The sequence below is a fragment of the Tamandua tetradactyla genome, chromosome X (genome assembly GCF_023851605.1).
Source record: "Tamandua tetradactyla isolate mTamTet1 chromosome X, mTamTet1.pri, whole genome shotgun sequence".
Taxonomy (NCBI): domain Eukaryota; kingdom Metazoa; phylum Chordata; class Mammalia; order Pilosa; family Myrmecophagidae; genus Tamandua; species Tamandua tetradactyla.
In genome coordinates, this window is record NC_135353.1 from 93,229,445 (window position 1) to 93,256,661 (window position 27,217).

Sequence of the window (27,217 nt, forward strand, 5' to 3'; positions counted from 1 at the left end):
CATATTTTTCACCTAACAGTACTCAACTGTCCTGCATACAACTGGAAATGCACTAAACCTCTCCAGAATAAATTGCAAGCCTTAGGGTAATATTTACTCTTAAACTTGGTATCTAATAGCTTAAATACTGAGACATGAACAATACAACACATGTCATATGATAAGGGTATAAGATAGAGAAGAAAACAAAGATATTTGCTTTATGTACAAATATAAACATACTCATAAAAAAGTAAAGAAGAAATATTCCTACCTTTACAGTTCACATTTCTATGACTGGTCACTTGGCCATACTTCATATTTATCACTCTCTTCTTCTACTACCAATTTCATGTTCCCTTTACTCAGCAGACATCTCAGCTGGTCATGGTTCCTTGCCTGGTGAGGTGACCCAAACCTTCCTTTCTGAAGTTTCTGGGACATTATTAGTCCTGCCTGTATTGGGTTGTTGCAGTTTTCCATCAACTTTAATCACAGGAATGGTAGTATTAAGAAATGCCATAGGGGAACTCCTGTATTCCAGGCAAACTCTTCTTTACCTCCACTATGTAGTTGCAGTCTTATACCTCTTGATAGTCAGAATCAACCACACCAGCCAGTACAGTAATCCTCTTCTTTGCCTGATGACTCAGGAGGTATATAAAGCCCAAAATGGCCAGGTAGCTTTCTTAACTTCTGCATCAATGGATGCATTGATTGTGTCTCCCAGTGGAAGCATTCTTCCTTTTGAAACTAAAACCTGTAGACCAGCAGAGCTTAAGGTTTCAGGGACAGGAAGTAAAAACTCCCCTGGTAGATAACTATGAGTAATAGTGAGTGGAACCACTCTCATTTCTGCTCCTTGATTCCTGGACTCATGAATCCTGGCTATGGGAGAAACAGCAACACAAAGTGGGTACTGATTAAGAGCATACATCATCTCCTGAAGAACACCTCCCCAGCCCTGCAAGGCATTGCCACCTGATTGGCACCATAATTGAGTCTTCACAAGGCCATTTCACCATTCTATCAGTCAGGTTGTTTCAGGGTAATTGAGAACATGGTAAGACCATAGAATTCCATGAGCATGTGCCCATTCCCTCACTTCATTTGCTGTGAAGTGGGTTCCTTGATAAGAGACTATTCTGGTTGGAAGACCATGTCAGTGGATAAGGCTTTCTGTAAGTCCATGGATGGTAGTTTTGGTAGTTCCAGTTAGAACAAATCATTGCCCTTTCCATGATGGAAGTGGTTCAATGTAATCAAAATGCCATGAGGTAGCAGGCTGATCACCTTGGGAAATAGTGCCATCTGGGAGACTGAGTGAGGGTCTCTGCTGCTGGAAGTTTGGGCACTCAGGAGTGGCTGTAGCCAAGTTCATCCTGGTGAGTTGAAATCTTTCTTGTTTAGCCCATACATAACCTCCATCCCTACCACCTTGACATTTTGTTCATGAGCCCATCGGGCAATGACAAGAGGGCGTGAGCAAAGAGGCTGACTGGTATGCACGGAAAGTATCATCTTATCCACTTGATTATTAAAACCTTCCTTTGCTGAAGTCATCCTCTAGTGAACATTCACATGGGACATAGATATCTTCATGTTTTTTTGCCCACTCAGAAAGGCCTATCCACATACATCTTCCCCAGACTTCCTTGTCATCAATTTTCCAATCATGTCCTTCCCTGTCCCTGACCACCTGGCCAAACCATTAGGAACAGCCCATGAATTAGTATACAAATGCACATCCTGCCAGTTCTACTTTCAAGAAAAATGAACAACAAATTGAGCTGCTCAAAGTTCCACCCACTAGGAGGATTTCCTCTCACCGTTTTCCTTCAAGGACATACAGGAAAGAGGCTGCAGTGCTGCAGCTGTTCACTTTTGGTTGATACTTGCAAATCATTCATAACCACCTGTAAAGCATGCTTGAGTTTTCTCTTTCTCAGTCAACTGATTGTAAGGAACTCCCCAAGAGTCTATAGCTTTGGTCAGGAGAAGGAGCCATAGGCATTTGGGCCACTTCCTCATGTGGGCCTGCTTGAAACTGTTGTGTACCCCAGAAAACTCATGTTCTTTAAACCTGTTTCAATATTGCTTGGTGGGATCTTTTTTATTAGGTAGTTTCCACAGGGATGCATCTCCACCCATTCAAGGTAGGGTTACTTACTGGGGTCATTTAAGAGTGAAAGATTTTAGAAAAAGCTTCAAAGCCATACAGCTGGAGACCTTTTAAGATGAAGAAAGAAGACACCCTGGGGAAGCTGCTTGAAATGAGAAGTCCAAGACCCAAACAGATGCCATCCAAATGCCTTCCTAGCTGACAGAGGTGTTCCAGAACCATTGGCCTTTCTTGAATGCATTAGTTTCAACATTTTATAGCCTAATAACTGTAAAGTTGCAATGTAATAAATTCCCTTTTTACCAGCCATTCCATTTCTGATACATTGCATTCCAACAGCTTTAACCAACCAAGATTTTGGTACCAGAGAAGTGGGGTGCTGCTGCAGTTTGCAAATACCAAAAATGTTGGGATGGCTTTTTAAATGGATAAGGAGAAGATTCTGGAAGAGTTGTGATGATCTTAATAGAGGAAACCTAGAATAATTTGAAGAGGCTGTTGGTAGAAATGTGTACCCTAAAGATACCTATGACAAGGCTTTAGACAGAAATGAGGAATGCATCATAGCAAACTGGAAGGAAAGTGTTCTTTGTGGATGGAAGGAAGAATTTGAGGGTGATGAACTTGGGTATTTAGCAAAAGAAATTTCCAAAGTGAGAGGTCATAGTGAAATGTGAGAGGAAAGAGATAAGTTGAGAACTTCTGAGAACAAATAAAACAGAAAATGATGATCTGGAAAATTATGGGCTTCCAGAGTGAGACCTAGAGAATACTGTCCCACATGAGGATTTAACCAAACATGGGAGCAGTCAGACATTACAGGACAAGTGGGGATTTGAGATGGAGTTATCCAGAGAGGATTTGTGAAAAGTCCTTTTGTCTGATGGGCATGATCCCAGTGTATTTCATAGAAAACCAACAACAGTGTTGTGGGATCTGTATAAATGGAGCCACTGCCAGACTGTGCTAAAAGGGACAGAAAAAGGTGAAATTGAAGGAAAAATAACTTCAAAGGCAGAACCATGGACGCTAAGGTCTGAAGCCCGGAAACAATGGGCTGAGATAGTGGGCCTGCCCATGTACTTGGAGAGGGTGAGTTTACCCAGAAGGTAGAGGACAGACCTTCCACCTAGATGTTCTGGAAGAGTTGTGCCACCTTGGGCCTTGGAGAGGATGAAGCACATATGCTGGGGTTTGAGGAGAGCCTGACTTCCACCACACTGTTCTGGAGTGGCTGAACATGTGCCCTTGAGATGGCAGAGATCCCAGATGCTCTCCTGGTGTTTGGAGAGGATGGAGCCAAAAAAATGGTGGTCCTCCCAATGTCCTCCAAGCTTGCATTCAGAGAGAACAGGGCTGCTGTGTAAGCCCTTGGGAAGGGTGGAACTCCACTTTCTAAAGGCCTGAGGATAAATCACTCTCAGACTTTGAAATTTAATAGAGTTTGCCATACAGGTTTCAGGAAATGTTTGGGACCTTTGACCCCTGTGCTCCTTCCAATTTTTCCCTATGGAAATGGAAACATATATCCTATGACTGTCCATTCTTTGTATGTTAGCAGCAGATAATTTGTTCTGAATTACAAGTCCAGAGCCAGATGAGAATTTCACCTTAAGACAGACCATGCCTGTAGCTGACTTTGGTGAGATTTTGTACGGTTTCTGGTTTTGTATTATATTTGTATTGTTACTGAAACAGTTTAAGGCTTTTGTAACATTGTAATGGAATATTTTGTATATGGAGAAAACATGCCTTTTTTGGGGTCCAGAGGGTGAAATATGCTGGTTTGAAACCATTATGTACCCCAGAAAAGCCATGCCCTTTAATTCTGTTTCAATATTTCTGGATGGGATCTTTTTTATTAAGTTGTTTCCATGGAGATGTGTCTCCACCCATTCAAGGTGGGGTTGCTTACCAGAGTCGTTTAAGGGGGAGCCATTTTGGAAAAGCTTCAGAACCCACACAGCCAGAGGCCTTTGGAAATGAAGAAAGAAAACATTCCTGGGGAAGCTGTTTGATATGAGAAGCCCAAGACACTAGCAGATCAGTAGATCACAGCCACATGCCTTCCCAGCTGACAGAGGCATGTTCCAGACCCATTAGCCTTTATTGAATCAAGGTATCTTGCCCTGGATACCTTAGTTTGGACATTTTTATAGCCTTAGAACTATATACTTGCAATTTAATAATTCCCTTTTTAAAAGCCATTCCATTTCTCATATATTGCATTCCAGCAACTTTAAGAAACCAAAACATCATGTAACTTACTTGTGCCTTCAGGACCTTCTCAATCCCATCTCATATATCCATTTCCATTTCATGATGGGGTGCTTCTATGCATGCCCAAATTTACGATTTTGCAGGTCAGACAATGCCTATCTCATGATAGGCAACTCAGGTCTCATGGTAACTTGGTGGCCCATGGTTAAGGGTTCAGTCTCTACTATGGCTCAGTAGCAGGCCAGAAGCTGTTTCTCAAAAGTAGAGTAGTTATCTGTAGAGGATAGCAAGGCATTACTTGACAATCTTAAAAGCCTGTATTGTAATTCTCTGATAGAGGCCAGCTAAAGTCTCCATGCAGCATCTCTATCTGCCTCTGACACTTCCAGCACCATTTTACCTCCTGAATCGTATGGCCCAAGTGGCAGAGCAGATTGTACAACAGGATGGACCTACCACAGAGCCTCCTCTTTCTGGTCCTTCTGTAAATGGGCTGCAGTAGTACACCCAAATGAGCACTATGCTGTCTCCAAAATCCAAAGGGGCCAACTAGACATTGTGCTTCTTTTTTTGGTCACAGATGGGGCCAGATGAAGCAGCTTATCCTTTACCTTAGAAGGTATATTTTGATATATCCCACACCACTGGATACCTGGAAATTTCACTGAGGTAGAAGGACCCTATATTTTTGTTGGGATTATGTCCAATCCTGACACACAAATGCCTTACCAATAAGCTTAAAATAGTTGCTTTTCTTGCTCTCTAAGTCCAATCAATACAATATCATCACTATAATGGATCAGTGTGATGTCTTGAGGGAGGGAGATAATTAAGGTCCTTGTGTACAAGATTATGGCACAGGGCTGAAGAGTTGTCCTACCTCTGAGGTAGGACACTGAAAGTATACTGCTGAACTTGCCAGCTGAAAGCAAACTGTGTCTGGTAGTCCTTACTAACAGTCTCTGAGAAAAAGATCAATAGCTGTATACCAGGTACCAGGAGATGTGTTGATTTACTTAAGCAATGATACAATATCTGGAACAGCAGCTGTAATTGGAGTCACCACCTGGTTAAATTTGCAATAATCCACTGTATTCCTCCAAGACCCACCTGTTTTATGCACAGGACAAATAGGAGAGTTCAATGGATGTGGTGGGAATCACCATCCCTTCATTCTTCAAGTCCTTAAAGTGGCACTAATCTCTGCAATCCCTCCAGAATCCAGAATTGCTTCTGATTTACTATTTTCTAGGTAGGATCAGTTCTAATGGTTTCTACTTGGCCTTTCCTACCATAATAGTCCTCACTCTACAAATTTTGGAACCAATGTGGGGATTCTGCCAGTTGCTGAGCATGTCTATTTCAATTATGTATTCCAGAACTGGGGAAATAACCACAGAATGGGTTCAGGGACTCATTGGACCCACTCTGAGGTGGACCTGAGCTAAAACTCCATTAATCACCTGATCTCCATAAACCCTTACTCTGATTGGTCTATCATTGTGATGTTTTGGGTCTCCTGGAATTAATCTCACTTCTGAGTCAATGTCTAATGAACCCTGACGTATCTGTTCATTTCCTTTTCCCCAATGCACAATTGCCCTGGTAAAAGACCAGAGATTCCTTTGGGGGAAAGATGGGGGGAAGATTAGCATTTAAATGTTTGTCTGTGTAACAGGGTCCTCCCCCAAAGGGACATGGCCTTCCTCTCATTCAAGGGGCTCTGGGTCTGTAAACTCTCTCAAGTCTTGGAACTGATTAAGGGGTTGTGACTTTCTGTTTTTGTAATTCAAGTTATACTTTTGTTCACTAGATTTAGAACTCTTCTGCTTATACACATCAATTAAGAATTTAGCAGACTGTCCATTTATTTTACTCCTAGGTACCCCATGACCTATTAGTCTATTAGTCAATGCCATAAGTCTCTATGAGTCAGATTATTTTGACTGATGCTTTGAGTCTGCTGTCCATTATGGTAGACACACCCACCTTGTCTGTGGAAATTAAATGCTGCCATGAGGTTTCTGCCAACTGGAGTCTAATCATCCACATTGTGTTGAAGGTTTCCAGGTCAGTGACAGCATTTCCTACAGTAATATTTGACCTACAGAAAAATATGACTATAGAGCTCTTCAGAGATGATGGAGTTAGTCTCACAAATATATTCCTCACAGTCTTGGTGAAAGGTCGGTCCTCTGGGCATTCCTGGGGTGGGAGAGCATATCTTCCATAATAAATCCACTCTAGCATTCCAATCACTCCAAGCCTTTGGATTCCTTCATCTACATGATACCAGGACAGTTCTGGCATATCAACCATAGTTAACGTCATCCACCTTTGATCTATGTTTCAGTCAACCATCCAAACACACTGTAAACTCCTTTTCTAACCCCTTGAGCTACAACACTGAACCAAGGATCTCCTCTTAATTCTGGATTAATATTAATTATTCAGCCTGATTCAACTTTATATTTTTCCACCATTATCCTCCACCCTTACTATCCATTTCCTCGTATGTTCCTCTGATTTCTGTCTATATAAATTGACAAAACTCTGGCAGTTCTTTTGGAATATAGCATACTTCCTCCTGATTCACACTTTGTACCTCACCTTTTGGGGCCTGTCGGGAGTTTAGTCTAGTTATAGGTCTGGAAGAAAAGAGGGTAGTGGGGTTGGTCAGGAAAAGAATTAGAAGTGGCATTTAAGTCAATTACTTCAGGGTATTCAGTTGCATATTCATCTGATGAAACAGGATTAATCTCTCCAGGCCAAGGAATGAGGGCTTTCTTCTCAGGGAGGTTGTTAAAGATTTATCAAACATTGTGGGGTTAATCTCTTCATGTGGAAGTTTGATGGCAGATTCCTTAGGGAAGGCTGGGGGTCTTATAGCTGTCCCCTCAGGGCAGGCTAAAGATTGGGTAGCTGGGTCCTCAGGGTAGGCTGGAGACTGGGTGGTTGTTTTCTCAGGGCAGGCTTGGAGACTGGGTTTTTAAACATCTTTCCTTGCTGAAGACGCTCTTCTTATTTGATTGTAGATGTAATCAGCCATGGATCCAATCAACTTACTGATAATTTAAGTCCATGAATTGTCCTCATATTAAAAGTTAGGCCAGTGTTTGCCTGACCAGACAACTGGGCACCACTACCTTGTCCTTTGTATTTGAGGATAAAGTTTCATCATCAAACTTCTTCCCATAGATAAACTTGTACCCAGTGCCATAGTGGTTTGTGAAATCACTCCCCTGGCACATGAACTAGGGGATGATGTGGTGGAGGATGCTTCCTTTGAAGCTAAGTCCTATTCATGGGTGCACAGGCAACAGAAATTCTCTGATGTCCTAGGAACAACAGCTGAACACAGAAGCATCTGGATGTGGCCAGCTGGCTTGTTCCCAATCTTGATGTCCATGTACACCTGAAGATTCAACTGGACCTTTTTGGCTGTGGGACCTACTTCCTGGGTTTCTGCTTTTGGAGGCTGATACCTTTCTTTCTTTCCATGCTCTTCAAGAATCTTCCCAGAAAATTTCTTCAACCAGTCATCATCTGACCCAACTGGTCTGGAAGAACCTTCCTTAATTCTCATTAGCTTGGCCAAATTGAAACAAACTATCCACTCAAAGAGCTCAGATTCATTCATGTTGTTGAATGCTGCAGCATCCTCTGCCAACTCAAGTTCAACAAAAGCAAATCCAATGGAATTTGAGTATCTGTGATGCCTCAAAAAGGAGCAAATGAAGCATGAAGAACTTTGTCATCCACCTCCTTTGCTACGCCACCATCTTTGTGGTTGCAATCTTGCCCTCTCTTGTATTGTATCTTTGATATTTAACTGCACGTCTTACTCCCTACAGGTGCTGAAATGCAACTGTTTAAAAAGGAATGATTCCATATACAAAGACATAAGTTGTAACAATAACAAAAAAGGTGGGAGGATAGAGGGGTATGGGAGTAGTGTATGTGTATGTTATCTAAGTTAAGTTGGTATGAAATAAAAAATTATTGTTCTATGTTTAGGACATTAATTTTTGCCTCATGGTAACTAGAAGGAAATATTTAAAAAATATCAAGAATGAAATGAGGTCTCACTGATATGAACTGAAATTAGTGAATAAACTTGGGGAATTTCGTTGGTAGCAGAGATCATCAGGAGATAGAAATAGGGTAAGATATTGGGTAATTTGAGCTGAAGGGATACAGATTGTGCAACAGGACTAATTGTAAAAACTCAGAAATGGACAGCACAATACTACCTAACTGTAATACAATAATGTTAGAACACTGAATGAAGCTGAATGTCAGAATGATAGAGGGAGGAGGGTTGGGGACACAAATGAAATCAGAAAGAAAGATATATGATAAAGACTGAGATGGTATAATCTAAGAATGCCTAGAGTGTGTAATGATAGTGACTAAATGTACAAATTTTAAAAAATGTTCTTGCATGAGGAAGAACAAAGGAATGTCATTACTGCAGGGTGTTAAAAATAGATGGTAATTCATATTTAAAAATTTTAACATGTGTGAGACTAAAGCAAAAAATGTTTATTTGGTACAAAATTTATATTTTGACTAGTGCATTTCCTAATATAATATAATACGCAGACAGCTAATTGCACACCATAAGTACATGGAACCTTGAATACGGTATGAGATTTCATTGGTTTGTCCAGAGTGATGCCCTGATAAATCCCAGAGTGATTTGAACAGTGAATAAAAAAGTATTTGCAATGTCCCCTTATTGTGAATTATTGATTATATATGTAGAATGGAATGATCATAAATTAAGAATGTTTGTATGTGTTTGTTGTTATATTTTTAAAAGAAAAATTAAAAATTAATTTAAAAAAAGTATTTGCAAAGTCCCTGTGCTGGTTTGAAAAGATGTATGTACCCTAGAAAAACCATGTTTTAATCCTAATCTGTTTCTTCTAATCCCTATTGAGTATTGTATGTTTGCAACTGTAATTAGATCATCTCCCTGGAGATGTGATTTAATCAATAATGGTTGTTAAACTGGATTAGGTTGAGGTGTGTCTCCACCCATTTGGGGGAGTCTTGACTAGTTTCTGAAGTCCTATAAAAGAGGAAACATTTTGAAGAATAGGAGATTCAGAGAGAACAAAGCAGAATTACATAGCCATGAGAAGCAGAGTCCACCAGCCAGTGACCTTTGGAGATGAAGGAAAATGACTCCACAGAACTTCATGAAACAGGAAGCCAGGAGAATAAGCTAGCAGATGACGTCATGTTCACCATGTACCCTTCCAGATGAGAGAGGAACCCTGACCGTGTTCACCATGTGCCTTTCCAAATGAGCGAGAAACTCTGACTGTGTTCACCATGTGCCTTCTCACTTGAGAGAGAAACCCTGAACTTCATCAGCCTTCTTGAATCAATGTATCTTTCCCTGGGTGCCTTTGTTTGGACATTTCTATAGACTTGTTTTAGTTGGGACATTTTCTCGGCATTAGAACTGTAAATAACAACTTATTAAATTCTCCTTTTTAAAAGCCAAAAAAAAAAAAGAGAGAATGAAATGAAAAGGGACTCAATATGGTACAATTAAAAATCAAATAAATATGAAAGTAGGCATTAACAGAATCATCAAAGGTTGCAGAGATTAAATAGCAAAATGACAGAACAAAGTCTCACATTCCTGGTAGTTATTTTAAATATAAATGGATTAAACTCTCCAGTCAAAAGGCAGAAATTGGCAGAATGGATAGAAGGACATGACCCATCTATAGGCTGTTTACAAGACACTTACCTTAAATTCAAAGACATAAGCAGGTTGAAAGTGACAGCATGGAAATAATGTACCATGCAAATAGTAAACAAAAGAGAGCTGGAGTACATATAATAATCAGACAAAATAGACTTTATATTAAAAAACCATCATGAAGGACAAATAACATTATTACATTTTGATAAAGGAGTCAATTAAAAAGAAAGACACAGCAATTACAAATATATGCTCACTGTAGTGGACTAGAGCTATGTACTTGTGAAAAACGTGTTCTTAAACTTGATCCATGCCTGTGGGTGTGAACTCTTGTAAATAAGATCTTTGGTGAAGTTACTTCAATTTAAGGTATGGCCCAGATTTACAGGGTGGGTCTATTTTTTTTCTTTTTCTGTGTTTTTTAAAATTTATCCCATATGTATTGTTTGAGGCACTGAAGATATGTCAACCAACAACAAAGATTAAAATGCCTGCTCTGATGGAGTTTGAATTCTAGTGGGAAGACAAGCAGTAAAAATAAATGAATAAACAAGTAGAATTATGCAGTAGAATGTGATAGGGAAAAATTATGTAGGAAAGGGGACTAGGACATGCTGGAGAAGGGGTACACTCTTTTTGTTTTCCAATACACAATTTTTAAATTTTAACATTTGTTCCCCCTATTGTTTATTTATTTTTAATCCATATGTTTTACTCATCTGTCCATACCATAGATAAAAGGAACATCAGAAACAAGGTTTTCACAATCACACAGTCACTGCAAAAGCTATAACATTATACAATCATCTTCAAGGAACATGGCTACTGAAACACTGCTCTAGTTTCAGTCACTTCTCTCTAGCCCAATACACCTTAATTTAAAAAGGGGGTTATCTATATAATGTGTAAGAATAACCTCCAGGATAACCTCACAACTCTGTTTGAAATCTCTCAGCCACTGACACTTTATTTTGTCTGATTTCTCTCTTCCCCATTTCGGTCAAGAAGTCTTTCTCAATCCCTTGATGCTGAGTCCCAGTTCATTCTAGAATTTCTGTCCCATGTTGCCAGGGAGGTTTACACCCCTGGGAGTCATGTCCCATGTGTGGGGGTGAGGGTTGTGAGTTTGCTTGCTGTGTTGGCTAAGAGAGAGGTAGGCCACATCTGAGCAACAAAAGAGGCTCTTTGAAGGTGACTGTTTTTTCCCAACTTTAAAAAATTGTATAGCATAACATATATACAAAGCAAAGAAATAAAAAAGCAATAGCTTTCAAAGCACTCTTCAACAAGTGGTTACAGGACAGATACCAGAGTTTGTCATGGGCTACTATATGATCTTCTCAGAGTTTTCCTTCTAGCCACTCAAGAATATATGAAGCTAGAGGGTTTAAATACCTTTTTAATCATAACAATCAACTTTTTCCTTCTTTTATTTGTGAAAAATAGCATATATACAAAAAATGCTATAAATTTCAAAGCACAGCACCACAATAAATTGCAGAACATATTTCAGACTTTGACATGGGTTACAATTTCACAATTTTAGGTTTTTACTTCTAGCTGCTCTAAAATACTGGAGACTAAAAGAGGTATCAATTTAATGATTCAGCATTCATATTCATTTGTGAAGTCCTATCCTCTATGTATAATTCCACCATCACCTTTGATTTTTACATACCTCTTTTTGGGGTTGTTTGGTCTATGACAATTCTAAATTTTTGATATTGGAAGGGTCTGTCACTAATATGGGGTAGGGAGATGGAACTATGTGATGTTCTGGAGAGGCTGGGCTAGGTTTCAGGACTTACTGGGACCAGGGACCCATCTGGAGATTGTAGGTTTCTGGAAAGTTACTCTACTGCCTGGAACCCTTGTGGAATCCTATGTATTGTCCTAGGTGTTCTTTAGGATTGGCTGGAATGGTCCTCTGGGGGTGACTCTTAGGCCTACTTAGGGGTCATGGGGTGACTCTTAGGCCTTGAGGTGTGGGGGTCAAATGCAGTTATTTTTAGTGTGGTGGTTTTTGGTGTTGTTATAGAGGTTGTTGTTATGTTATGACTAACTAGTTATGAGGGTGTTTACGGGGTGTTTTGTGGGTTGAAATATATAGAAGATTGGGCAGTTTATAGTTATTTAGGTGATTGGTACGTTCGTGGAGATTATGCGGGTGTGGCCGCTTTGTATAGTCAAAGTAGGCTTAGTCTATCCTTTGTAGGGATAAGTTTCAAAGGAACAAATTCCAAGATTGAGGGCTCAGCCCATTGATTTGGTTGTCCCCACTCTTTGTGAGAATATCAGGAGTTCTCCAAATGCAGAAGTTGAATTTTCTCCCTTTCTTGCCATTCCCCCAAGGGGACTTTGCAAATACATTTTAATTCACTGTTCAAATCATTTTGGAATTTATTGGGTCATAACTCTGGGATTTATTGGGGCATCACTCTGGACAAACCTATAAAATCTCATGCCCTACTCACAGTTCCATGTACTTATGGTGCTCAATTAAGCTGTCCATATTAAGAAATGCACTACTCAAAATATAAATTTTGTACCAAATAAACATTTTTTTTGTTTTAGCCTCACACATAAGTTAAAGTTTTAAAATATGAATTACCATCTATTTCCAACACCTTGCAATATTGACATTACTTTGTTCTTCCTTATGCAAGAACATTTTTAAATTTGGATATTTAGTCACTATCATTGTACACTCTAGGCATTTCTAGATTATACCATATCAGTGTTTACCATCTATCTTTCTTTCTGATTGCATTTGTGCCCCCAGGCCTCCTCCATCTATCATTCTCACATTCAGCTTCATTCAGTATTCTAACATTATTGTATTACAGTTAGGTAGTATTGTGCTATCCATTTCTGAATTTTTATGATCAGTCCTGTTGCACAATCTGTATCCCTTCAGCTCCAATCACCCAATATCTACCCTATTTCTATCTCCTGATGGTTCCTGTTACCCACTGAAATTCTCCAAGTTCATTCATTAATGTCAGTTCATATCAGTGAGACCATACAGTATTTGTCCTTTTGTCTCTGGCTAATATCACTCAGCATAATGTCCTCAAGGTCCATTCATGTTGTTACGTCCTTCATGACTTTATTCTGTCTTACAGCTGCATAATATTCCATCATATGTATATACCACAGCTTGTTTAGCCATGCGTCTGATGATGGATATTTGGGCTGATTCCATCTCTTGGCAATTATAAATAATGCTGCTATAAGCATTGGTGCACAAATGTCCATTTGTGTCCTTGCCCTCATGTCCTCCAAATAGATACCTAGCAATAGTATTGTCAGATCATGTGGCAATTCTATACTCAGCTTCCTGAGGAACCGCCGAACTGCCTTCCACAGCGGCTGTACATTCCCATCAACAGTGGATAAGTGTGCCTCTTTCCACATCCTCTCCAGCACTTGTCATTCTGTTTTATTGATAATGGCCATTCTGGTGGATGTGAGACGATATCTCATTGTGGTTTTGATTTGCATTTCCCTAATAGTCAGGGAAGTTGAGCATCTTTTCATGTGCCTTTTAGCCATTTGTATTTTCTCTTCTGAGAAGCGTCTGTTCATGTCTTTTGTCCATTTTGTAATTGGTTTCTTTGTCTTTTTGTTGTTGAGTTCAACAATCTTTTTATATATTCTGGATACTAGACCTTTATCTGATATATCATTTCCAAATATTGTCTCCCATTGTGTAGGCTGTCTTTTTACTTTCTTGGTGAAGTTCATTGATGTACAAAAGTGTTTAATTTTGAGGAGTTCTCATTTTTTTCTTTCTTTCCTCAATGCTTGTGCTTCGGATGTAAGGTCTTGGAAACCGCCTCCTATCATATGATTTATAAGAGATTTCTCTACATTTTCCTCTAAAAGTTTTATGGTCTTAGATCTAATGTTTAGGTCTTTGATCCATTTTGAGTCAATTTTTGTGTAGGGTGTGAGATATAGATCCTCTTTCACTCTTTTTCATGTGGATATCCAGTTCTCTAGGCACCATTTATTGAAGAGACTGTTCTGTCATTGACTTGACTGCCTTATCAATGATCAAGTGTCCATAGATGAGAGGGTGTATATCTGAACCATCTGTTCAATTCCAGTCATTCGTATATCTGTTTTTATGCCAGTATCATGCTGTTTTGACCTCTGTAGCTTCGTAATATGCCTTAAAGTCAGGTAGTGTGAGGTCTCTGACTTCATTTTGTTTTCTCAGGATATTTTTATTTATTCAGAGCACCCTGCACTTCCAGATAAATTTGGGTATTGGTTTTTCTATTTGTGAAATGTAGGTTTTTTGGATTTTAATTGGTATTGCATTGAATCTATAAATCAATTTAGGTATAATTGACAGCTTAACTCTATTTAGTGTTCCAATCCATAAACACACTATGCCTTTCCATTTATTTAGGTCTTCTGTGATTTCTTTTAGCAATTTCTTATAGTTTTCTTTGTATAGGTCTTTGGTATCCTTAGTTAAATTTATTCCTAAATATTTTGTTCTTTTGGTTGCAATTGTAAATGGAATTTTTTCCTTGATTTCTCCCTCAGATTGCTCATTACTAATGTATAGAAACACTATAGTTTTTTTAGTGTTGATCTTGTAACCTGACACTTTGCTCTACTCATTTATCAGCTCTAGCAGTTTTGCTGTGGATATTTCAGGGTTTTCGACATATAGTATCACATCATCTTCAAACAGTGAGAGTTTTACTTCTTTGTTTCCAATTTTGATGCCTTGTACCTCTTTTTCTTGTCTAGTTGCTCTCGCTATAACTTCCAACATAATGTTGAATAACAGTGGTGATAGTGGACATCCTGGTCTTGTCCTTGATCTTAAAGGAATAGTGTTCAGTTTTTCCCCATTGAAGGTTGATGTTAGCTGTGGGTTTTTCATATATTACCTTTATCATGCTGAGGAAGTTCCCTTCTATTCCTATCCTTTGAAGTGTTTTCAGCAAGAAAGGATATTGAATCTTGTCAAATGCCTTTTCTGCATCAGTCGGGATTATCATGTGGTTTTTCTGCTTTGATTTGTTGAAATGTTGTATTACATTAACTGATTTTCTTATGTTGAGCCATCCTTGCATACATGGGATGAATCCTAATTGGTCACGGTGTATAATTCTTCTAATGTGCCGCTGGATTCAAGTCACAAGGATTTTGCTGAGGATTTTTGCAGCTATATTCATTAGAGAGATTGAGCTAAAATGTTCTTTTCTTGTACTATCTTTGTATGGCTTTAGTATTAGGGTGATGTTGGCTTCATAAAATGAGTTAGGTAGCCTTCCTTCCTCTTCAATGTTTTTGAAGAGGTTGAGCAGGATTGGTACAAATTCTTTCTCGAATGTTTGGTAGAATTCACGTGTGGAGCCATCTTGTTCTGGACTTTCCTTTTTTCAGAGTTTCTTAATGATTAATTCAGTTTCTTTACTTGTGATTGGTTTGTTGAGGACTCTATTTCTTTTCGAGCCAATGTTGGTCATTCATGCCTTTCTAGGAAGTTGTCCATTTCATCTACACTGTCTAGTTTATTAGCATAAAGTTGTTCATAGTATCCTCTCATTATCTCCTTTATTTCTGTGGGGTCAGTGGTTATGTCTCCTCTTCCATTTCTGATTTTATTTATTTGTATCCTCTCCTTTTTGTCAACCTCTCTAAGGGTCCATCAATCTTAATGATTTTTTCATAGCGACAGCTTTTGGTTTTGTTGATGTTCTTGATTGTTTTCATGTTCTCAATTTCATTTATTTCTGCTCTAATCTTCATTATTTTTTTCCTTTTGCTTGCTTTGGGGTTAGTTTGCTGCTCTTTTTCTAGTTCTTTCAAATGAACAGTTAATTCCTCGATTTTTGCTCTTTCTTCTTTTTTGATATAGGCATTTAGGGCAATAAATATCCCTCTTAGCATGGCCTTTGCTTCAACCCATATATTTTGATATGTCATGTTTCATTTTCATTTGCCTCAAGATATTTACTGATTTCTCTCATAATTTCTTCCTTGACCCACTGGTTATTTTAAAGTGTGTTGTTGAGCCTCCATATATTTTTGAGTTTTCTTGCTCTCTGCCTGCTATTGATTTCCAATTTCATTCCTTTATAATCCAAAGAAATGTTTTGTATGGCTTCAATCATTTTAAATTCATTAAGACTTGCTTTGTGACCTAACAAATGGTCTATCCTTGAGAATGATCTGTGAACACTTGAGAAAAAGGTGTATCCTGCTGTTGTGGGGTGTAATATTCTATAAATGTCTGTTAAGTGTAGTTCATTTATTGTACTATTAAAATTCTCTGTTTCCTTATTGATCCTCTGTGTAGATGTTCTGTCCATTGATGAGAGTGTGGAATTGAAGTCTCCAACTATTATGGTAGATGTGTCTATTTCTCTTTTCAGTGTTTTCTGTGTTTGCCCCATGCATTTTGGAGCACTCTGGCTCAGTGTATAAATATTTATGATTGTTATGCCTTCTTGACAAATTGTTCCTTTCATTAATACATAGTGTCCTTCTTTGTCTCTTTTATTTGCTTTACATTTGAATTCTAATTTGTTGGATATTATTATACTACACCTACTCTTTTCTGATTGTTGTTTGCATGAAATATCTTTTCCAAACCTTTCACATTCAACCTATGTTTATCCTTGGGTCTAAAATGTGTCTCCTGTAGACAACATATAGATGGGTCTTGTTTTTTTTTTTTTTTTTTTTTTTTTTAAACATTTTCTTGTTTTTTTTTTATTGTATTCTGTTTCTCCGTTTTTTTGTTACATGGGCTGGGGCCGGGAATCGAACCGAGGTCCTCCGGCATAGCAGGCAAGCACTTTGCCCGCTGAGCCACCGCGGCCCGCCCTGGGTCTTGTTTTAAAATCCATTCTGCCAGTTCATGTCTTTTGATTGGGGAGTTTAATCCATTAACATTTAGTGTTATTATGTTATTACTATAAGGGCAGTACTTCCTTCTACCATTTTGTCTTTTGGATTTTACATGTCATACCTAATTTTTCTTCTTTTTACCTCTACTGATAGTCTTCACTTCTACACTCTTCTCCACACCTCTATCTCTTGTCTTTTCTTTTCTGTCTCTGGTGCTCCCTATAGTATTTCTTGCAGAGCTGGTCTCTTGGTCACAAATTTTCTCAGTGATTTTTTTGTCTGAAAACATTTAATCCCCCCCCCCCCATTTTTGAAGGACAATTTTGCTGGGTAAAGAGCTCTTGGTTGGCAGTTTTTCTCTTTTAATATCTTAAACATATCATACCACTGTCTTCTCCCATCCAAGGTGTCTGCTGAGAAATATACACATAGTCTTATTGGGTTTCCCTTGTATGTGATGGATTGCTTTTCTCCTGCTGCTTTCAAAATTCTCTCTTTGTCATGTGACATTCTGATTAGTAAGTGCGTTGGAGTACATCTATTTGTATCTATTCTGTCTGGGGTACACTGCACTTCTTGGATCTGTAATTTTAAGTCTTTCATAAGAGTTGGGAAATTTTCAGTGATCATTTCCTCCATTAGTTTTTCTCCTTCTTTTCCCTTCCCTTCTCCTGAGATACCCACAACAGGCATATTTGTGTGCCTCATGTTGTCATTCAATTCCCTGAGTCCCTGCTTATATTTTTCCACTATTTTCCTTTGCTTGTTGCATTTCAGATATCCCATCCTCCAGTTCACTAATCCTCTCTTCTGCCTCTTGAAATCTAACATTGTAGGTTTCTAGTGTTTTTTGTCATCTCTTCTACTGTGCCTTTCATTCCCATAAGTTCTGTGATTTGTTTTTTCAGACTTTCGATTTCTTCTTTTTGTTCATCCCTTGCCTTCTTTATATCCTCTCTGAATTCACTGATTTGACTTTGATAAGATTTTCTATGTCTGTTAGAAAATCCTGAATTAATTGTTTCAACTCCTGTATCTCATTGGAATTGTTGGTTTGTTCCTTTGACTGGGCCATATCTTTAATTTTTGTAGTATGGTTGGTTACTTTTTGCTGGTGTTGAGATACTTAATTCCCTTTGTTTTCACTTTTTTACCTAGGATTTTCTTGCTGGAGAGCTTTGTTTTCTATTTGAAATTTGACATTCAGTTCAGTTTATTCTAGACCTCTAGCATAGGTTTTGTTTAACAGATCAGAATTTTTCAGTTCCTGTTTTCTTGTTTCTTGCCTTGCATGCATGGTGCCCTTATTTTTGACCTTAGGAGGGTCTACTTAGGTATTATAGACCCCAGTCAGATTTTCCCAGACCAGACTGGCCTCCTCTCAGGAGGAAAGAGCCACCTGCATCAGTTTTCCCTGAGGGTGAGGCCCAGCATGTTGAACAACTTTCCTATGAAACCTCCAGACTCTGTGTTTTTCCTATCCTGCTCAGTATGTGCCTTTGTCTGCAGGTTCCACCAGCATAAAGTGATGCAGTATCTTTAACTTCGGCAGACTCTCCCTGCTGGGGATGTGGTTTAGACAGAGGAGAGGTTTTAGTCTGGCTTTAATGGATTCAGTTTTCCAGACCCTGGGGTCTGAATTCCTTGAGAGAGGGGTTCCACCTGAGCTGGGCCCACCCCTCTCCTGGGAAAGGCACAGCCTCCAAGGAATTACTTCCTTTCACCTGACCAACCTCTTGTCTCTCAGACAAGCTTAATTCCACCCTTGCCTGGGGCGGTTGGAGACTGAGAAGCCTTGCAGTTGTATCCAAAGAGTATTCAAGCCATGGAAACACAGCACACACACACAAAAAGAAATGAAAAAAAAAATCCTTTTTAGAGCAGATCCCCTGTACCTCGAGTTTGCCAATCAATTGCTTAAGTTGGTATGTTGCTTTATATATTTCCAAGGTCCTACGTGACCTCTCCTTTCCTTTAGGGCCCAGACTCTTTTAAGTCTTTTGCCCTGTCCAATCCCAAAAAACCCTCTGTCCTGCCCCCTCTGTGTTGGGGTAAAAACCAGCAACCTCAGCTTTTACTCAAGGTTCAGCTGGGGGGGGGGCTGTCTATCTTTAGTAGTCAAAATTTGTTAATTAATTCCACAATTGGATCTTGGTTGAGCTCAGCCCCTTCTGTTAGTAAAGTCTCTTTCCTTTCCCCTCTGGGAACCAACCCATGGGGGAAGGGCACTGTCCTCCACAGCTTTGGAGATTCATTGTTCTAGGTAGGATTGCAGCTGGTCTGGCTTGTCCAGACTGTTGTACACTGTGTGTCTTGCCACTGATGTGGCCCCAGCAGTTGTTCTATACTGTTACTGGCTTTTTACTAGCTGCTCTTCAGGATGAACTAAATTCCACCCTTCACTAACCTGCCATCTTGGAACTTCCTCCTTTTTCTGTATTTTTTTAAACCAATAAACACACCCTCACTAAATAAAAATCTAAACCTTCCCTTAACTCTTGTCCTTCCCCCCATTATTTACACATGGTGTGGCTGTGGTATACCTGATGTTTTCCTGTAAAAAATATTCCATAGCATGCAATAGCAGTTTTCCCCCATACCCTGAACTTAAACACTCTTTGTATAAGAATCATACCTTTGAAGTGGTTAATGCAAGAACTTACTTACATTTGTAGTGTTACTCAGTGGGACACATAGGTCTATATACCCCCTTTCAATCACATTCACCTTCAATATGGTAATATTACTAGACCTATTTATATTACTAGACCTACTAATGAACCACCTTCATGTCTATTTCCTTACATTTGAGTTCACGCTCATTATCTAACTGTTCACCCATCTCTAGCTTCTATGTATCTCTAAATCCCCTATATTCAGTATTATAAGACTCTGATTTTACTTTTACCATGGTCATAAGAGGGGAGTCATACTGTATCTATCCTTTTGTGTCTGGGTCAGTGTGGGTCTTAATCTTACTAAAGAAATTCTTATAGGAATGTTCACACAGAGAGAGAAAGTCAGAAGCTGAAAGTCAATGGAACTCAGAAGAGAAAGGAGACACCAAGTGAGGCTGCCATGTGCATTGCCATGTTCAGAAAAGCCAATGACACAGGATTGTTGGAAGATAGCTCCAGGATGCCACCGTCTTCCAGGAGAAAGCATCACCTTTACAACAACTTGATTTTGGCCTTCTCCTAGCCTCAAAACCATTAGCCAACAAATTTGCACTACTTATTCTAACCCATTGCATGATATTTATTTTAGGATTGAGGACACTAAAGCACACACCTAATAGCAGAGCTTGAAAATATATGAAACAAATGTTGACAGATTTGAAAGGAGAAATAGATTGTTTTACATTTATAGCAGGAGGCTTTCAATAATGGATAGAACATCTAGACAGATCAATAAGAAAATACAGGACTTGTATGGTACACTAAACCAACTAGGCCTAACAGACCAATTCATCCAAAAGCAGCAAAATTCAAATTCTTCTCTATGACACATAGATCATTCTCCAGGATAGACCATATGTTAGGTCACAAAATAAGTCTGAATAGATTTAAAAATATTAAAATCATATAAAGTACCTTCTCTGGCCACAGTGGAATGAAACTAGAAATCATTAGAGGGAGAAAGGGAAAATTCCCAAAATATGGAAATTAAAACTGTACTCTTAAACAACCAATGTTTCAAAGAAGAAATCCCAAAGGAAATTATGAAATATCTTGAGGTAACTGAAATGGAAAAAAAAAACCCCACAACAACTAAAATACATGGGATGAGGCAAGGGTAGTGCTGAGAGGGAAATGTATAGCTCTAAATGCTTAAATTTAAAAAGAAGAAAGATCTCAAATCAGAGACAGCCCTAAAACTGGAGTACATAGAAAAAGAAAAGCAGATTAAACCCAAAGCAATCAGAAGGAAGGAGAGAACAAAGATTAGAGTGGAGGTAAATAATAGAGAATTAAAAAAAAAAATGGAGATAATTTTAAACATTAGGTTGGTTCTCTGAAAAATCAATAAACTAGACAAACCTTTAGCTAGAATTACAAAAAAAAGAGAGTGGATACAAATAACAAAAATTAGAAATGAAAAACAAATGATATTACTGACCCCCTTGAAAAAATGGCTATAAGAAGGTATTCTGAACAGTATACTAATAAATTAGATCACCTAGATGAAACAGAAAAATTGTTAGAAATGCAAAAACTACCCACATTTACTCGAGAAGAAATAGAAGACGATCTCAACAAACTAATTACAAGTAAAGAGATTGAATCATTAATCAAAAACTTCCCAACAAAGAAAAGCCCAGGGCCAGATGGTTTCCCAGGGGAATTCTACCAAACACTCCAAGAAGACTTCAATTCTGCTCAAATTCTTCCAAAAAGTTGAACAGGAGGAAACACTCCCTAAGTCATTCTATGAGGCAATCACCCTCATCCAAAGCCAGATAAAGAAGGAAAATTAAAGACCAATTTCTCTCATGAACATGGATGCAAAAATCCTCAACCAAATACTAGCAAAATGAATCTAACAGCACATTAAAACAATTGCATGCCATGATCAAGTGGGATTTATCCCAGGTATGCAAGGATGGTTCAACCTAAGAAAATCAATTAATGTAATACACAGTATTAACTGAATGAAAGAAAAAAATCACATGATCATCTCAATCAATGCAGAAGAGACATTTGACAAAACCCAGCATCCTTCTTGATAAAAACACTTTGAATATTAGGAATAGAAGGAAATTCCATCAACATGATAAACGGTATACATGAAAACCCACAGCTCACATCATACTTAATGGTTAAAAATGGAAAACTTCCCTTCTAAGATCAGGAACAAGACAAAAATATCTACTGTTACCACTGTTATTCAACGTTGCACTGGAAGTTTTAGCCAAAACAGTTAGGCAAAGAAAAGAAATAAATGGCATCCAAATTTGAAAGGAAGAAGTAAAACTTTCTCTATTTACAGATGACATGATCCTATATGCAGAAGATTCAGAAAAACCCACAACAAAGCTCCTATAGCTAATAACAAATTCAGCAAAGTAGCATGGTACAAGATCAACACGCAAAAACCAGTAGTGTTTATATACATTATTAATGAACATTCCAAAGAATAAATCAAGAAAAAATTCCATTTACAATAGCAACTAAAGTAAAATATTTAGGAATAAATCTAATCAAGCAGGTAAAGATTTGTACATAGAAAACTACAAAAACACAGCTACAAGAAATAAAAAAGACCTAAATAAGTGGAAGGACATAGCATGTTCATGGCAACTGTTAAGATGTCAGTATTGTTAAGAGTAAATATTGTTAAAATGTCATTTCTACTAAAAACAATTTACACATTCAATGCAATCCCAATAAAAATTCCAGCGGCTTTCTTTGCAGAAATGGAAAAGCCAATTATCAAATCTTCATGGAGTGGTAATAGGGCCTGAATAGCTAAAGCTCTCTTGAAAATGAATGAATAAGGAGAGACATATAGAACAATAGAATAGAATTTAGTGTCTAAAAGTAAATTCCTACACTTATGGTCTGGTTTTATAAGGATACCAAAACAATTTGATGAGGGGAAAAATAGTCTTTTCAACAAATGGTGCTGGGTCAATGGGATATCTATACACAAAAGAATGAAGTTGGACTACTACTTTCCATGATATGCAAGTTCTATATCAAAATGGATGAAAGACCTAGATATAAGAGATCAAACTATAAAAAATTCATAGAAAGAAAACAGGTGTCAACCTTTGTGATTTTGGATGAGGCAATGTGTGTTAGATATGACACCAAAAGCACAAGCAAAAAATAAAAATAGATAAATTGGACTTCATCAAAATTTTAAAATTTTATATTTCAAAGAAAACCATCAAGAACATGAAAAGACAACCCACAGAATGGGAGAAATATTTTCCCAATCATGTATCTGATAAGTGACTTGTATCCAGAATATATAAGGAACTCTTACAATGCAGTAATAAAAAGTGAACTCAATTAAGAAATGGACAAAGAATTTCAATAAGAGTTTCTCCAAAGAAGATATGCAAATGTTCAATAATCTCATGGAAAGATGCTCAACACCATTAGTCATTAGGGGCATGCAAATCAAAACCACAATGTGATATTACTTCTAACCCACTAGGATGGTGTTTTGGTTTACTAAAGTTGCTGGAATGCAACTCATCAGAAATGGGTAGGTTTTTACAATGGGGATGTACTACAATTTACAATTCTTAGGCCATGAAAATGTTCAACTCAACTCATCAACAGGATGATACCTAGGCTCTGAAGACAGGCTGCCAGCATCCAGGAAACCTCTGTTACTTGGGAAGGCATGTGGCCAACATCTACTGGTCCTTCTCTCCAGGGTTTCATTGCTTTCAGTTTCTGTCTTCAGTGTCTTCCTCTATGAGCTTCTGTAAATCCTCTCTGAGCTTCTCTTGGGCTTCTCTCTATGAGGCTCTCTTCATTTCTAAGCTTCTCTATGTGTTTTATCCTCTTATAAAGGACAGCAGCAAAAGGATTAAGGCACACCTTCAATGAGGGTGGTCACATCTCAGTTGAAAGTTAAAAGTTCCCTCCCACAATAGGTCTGCATCCACAGGAATGGATTAAAAGAACATGGCCTTTTCTGGAGTACAAAACAGCTTCAAACTACTACACTCCATCTCTGGACCCCTAAGAAGACATGTTCTTTACCTATGCAAAATACATTCATCCCATCACAATATCACAGATAGCTTAAATCATTTCAGTAACAGTATTAAGTACAAAGTTTCATCAAAATCAGTTACAGATGTGGTCTGTCCTGGGGTACAATTCCTCTTAGGCTGTGGACCTGTGAAACAGAACAAGTAATCTACTTCCAATATATATGTAGGGAGAGTCATAGAGTGAACATTCCTATTGCCATAGGGAGAAATTGGAAGGAAAGCAAGGGTCACTGGAACTGCATGTTCAATAAACCTGTAGGGTATACTTCATTAGATTTCCAGGTCTGAAAGTTACCTATAGAATGACATTTTCTCCTCAGGGCTTGATGGAGCAGTAGCCCCACTCTTTCCAGAGTGGCCCTGCTCTCTCCAAACTCTGGGGTGAGGGCTAACAGATACTCTTGGCTCCACCCTCTTCAAGCATTGGGGTGGTGATGGAACTCTCTGAGGGAGTTGCACTAGCTCAACTCCTTCAGAACAGTGGGGTGGTGGTCAGACTCTCCCCAATCCTTGGAGAATGTGTTCCACTCTCTCAGAAGCCTGAAATGGCAACACTGTTCCTGAACAACAGGGTGGAAGGCCACCCTGTGTTAGCTCTAGGGCAAACTCACCCTTTCCATGTCCATGGGTGGGTCCTCTTTCCTGGCTAGAGATGTCTTGGATTCAGACCTCAGCTTCCATGGTTCTGCCTTTGAAGTTAATTTTCCTTCAATATTCCCCTTTTAGTCCAGGCTGATAGTAATTTTGTTCATACAGATCTTGCAAAAAACACATCAATTTTGTATGCAGCACTTGGAGTCCCAAGCATCAGACAATAGGATTTCCCACAAATCCTTCCAGTATAACTGCATTTCTGATCTTGACTCATACTTAAATGGCTTACTGGTTCTATGTTCAGTTTAATCCTCACATGGGGATCTATTTTCTGGGTCCTCACTTTCCAGAAACTCAGAATTTTCCAATCACTTTCTGGTCTCCTTTTCCCCAGGAGTTCAGTTCTCAGCTTATCTCTTTCTTCTTGTATTTTCCATAGCTGCAAGGAGAAGCCAGACTGCACTTTCCAAATTTAGTTTGGAAAGCTCCTCAGCTAAATATTCAAGCTTGTTACTTTCAAATTCTGCCTTGCATCTGACATCAGGATTCAATTTTGCCAAGTTCACTGACACTTTAAAACAAGGGTGGCCATTCTTCCAATTTGCAATGACCCATTCATCATTTCTGTCTAAGGCCTCATTGGAAGTAACTTTAGCATCCATATTTCTACCAAGAGCAATCTAGGCCTTTTATATCAAGCTCCCCACAATTCTTTCAGAACCTTCCCCTTATCCATTTAAAAACATTTCCAGCAATTTTAGTATTTGCAAATCACAGCACTCCACTTCTTGGTATGAAAATCTGTTTTGGTTTTCTAAAGCTGCCGGAGTGCAATATACTATATATGGGTTGGCTTTTACAATGGGGATTTAATATTAACTTACAATTCACAATTCTTAGGCCATGAAAATGTCCAACCCATGACATCATCAGGATGATACCTGGGCTCTGAATACAGGCTGCCAGCATGGGAAGGCACATGGCCAGTATCTATTGGTCCTTCTCTCCTAGTGGTCATTGCTTTCAGCTTCTGGCTTCAGTGTCTTCCTCTCTGAGTTTCTTCAGGGCTTTTCTCTATGAGCATCTCTTAATTTCATCTCTTAGCTTCGGAATGTGTTTTATTCTCTTATAAAGGGCTCCAGTAAAATGATTCAGACTGGCCTTCAATGAATCAGTCACATCTTAATTGAAATAACCTAATCAAAAGGTGCCACCTACAATAGAACTGCACCCACAGGAATGGATTAAAAAAACATGGCCTTTTCTGGGGGTACATAATAGCTTCAAAATATCACAGATGGCTATTGCAAAAAAAGACAGGTCATGTGCCAGTCTGAAACTGTTGTATATGCCAGAAGAGCCATGCCCTTTAATTTTGTTCAATATTGCTGGGTGGGATCTTTTTATTGCTTCCATGGAGATGTGACCCACCCAATTATGGGTGGTAACTTTTGATTAGCTTGTTTCCACAGAGATGTGACTCCACCTACTCAAGGGGGTGTTCCTTACTGGAGCCCTTTAAGAGGGAACCATTTTGGAAAAAGCTTCAGAATGGACAGAATCCACAATCAGAGACCTTCGGATATGAAGAAAGAAAATGCCGCCAGGGAGGATGTTTGAAACGAGAAGCCAGAGACCCGAGCAGATGCCAGGCACATGCCTTCCCAGCTGACAGAGGTGCTCTGGACCCACTGGTCTTTCATGAACTAAGGTATCTTTCTCTGGATGCCATAGGTCAGACATCTTTTGTGCCAGTTTGAAGCTATTATGTGCCCCAGAAAAGCCATGTCCTTTAATCCTCTTTCAGTATTGCTGGGTGAAATTTTTGTAATTGCTTCCATCGAGATATGACCCACCCAATTGTGGGTGGTAACTTTTGATTAGGTGGTTTCCATGGAGATGTGTCTCCACCCATTCAAGGTAGGATTGCTTACTGGAGCCCTTTAGGAGGGAACCACTATGGAAAAAGCTTTAGAGCCACCAGAACTGACAGCCAACAGAATGGACAGAGCCTCAGGGCAGCCATTGAAGAAGCCTGGAGACAAAGCTAGCAGACATCACCATGTGCCTTTCCATCTGAGAGAGAAACCCTGAATGTTATCAGCCTTCTTGAACCAAGGTATCATTCCCTGAATGCCTTAATTTGGACATTTTTATAGACTTGCTTTAATTTGGACATTTTCACAGCCTTAGAACTATAAACTTGCAAGTTAATAAATTCCCCCGTTCCATTTCTGCTATATTGCATTCCAGCAGCTTTTGCAAACTAAAACATCTTTATAGCCTCAGAACTGTAAACTTGCAATTTAATAAATTCCCTTTTTAAAAACCATCTGGTTCTGGTATATTGCATTCAGGCAGCTTTAACAAACTAAAACCGGTTTTGGTACCATAGAAGCGGGTTGCTGCTGCAGTTTGCAAATACCAAATATGTTGGATTAGCTTTCTAAAAGGATCAGGGGAAGAGTCTGGAAAAGTTGTGAGGATCTTGATAGAGAAGACCTAGAATGCTTTGAAGAGACTTTTGTAGAAATTTGGACTCTTAACGCACCTTTGACAAGGCTTTAGACAGAAATGAGGAATGTGTCATTGCAAACAGGAAGGAAGGGATTCTTTGTGGATAGAAGACAGAATTTGAGAGTGATGAACTTGGATATTTATCAAAAGAAATTTCCAAACTAAATATAGAAAATTTAGTCTGGCTGCTCCTTGCAGCTTATAGTAAAATGTGAGAGAAAAGAGACAAGTTGAGAATAGAACTCTTGAGTACAAAGAAAACAGAAATTGATGGTCTGGAAAATTTGGGCTTCCAGAAAGTGAGCCCTCAGAGAATAGTGCCCCACATGAGGATTTAACCAAACATGGAAGCAGTCAGACATTACAGGACAAGTGGGGATTTGAGATGGAGTTATCCGGGAAGGATTTGTGGAAAGTCCTTTTGTCTGATGGGCATGATCCC

At 38.7% G+C, this 27,217-nt stretch overlaps 1 pseudogene; it reads right to left on the minus strand.

Annotated features, from left to right (window-relative positions):
• Nucleotides 1–6,961: 6,961 nt before the first annotated feature.
• Nucleotides 6,962–19,770, minus strand: LOC143671936 (peptidyl-prolyl cis-trans isomerase E-like; annotated as a pseudogene).
• Nucleotides 19,771–27,217: the final 7,447 nt, after the last annotated feature.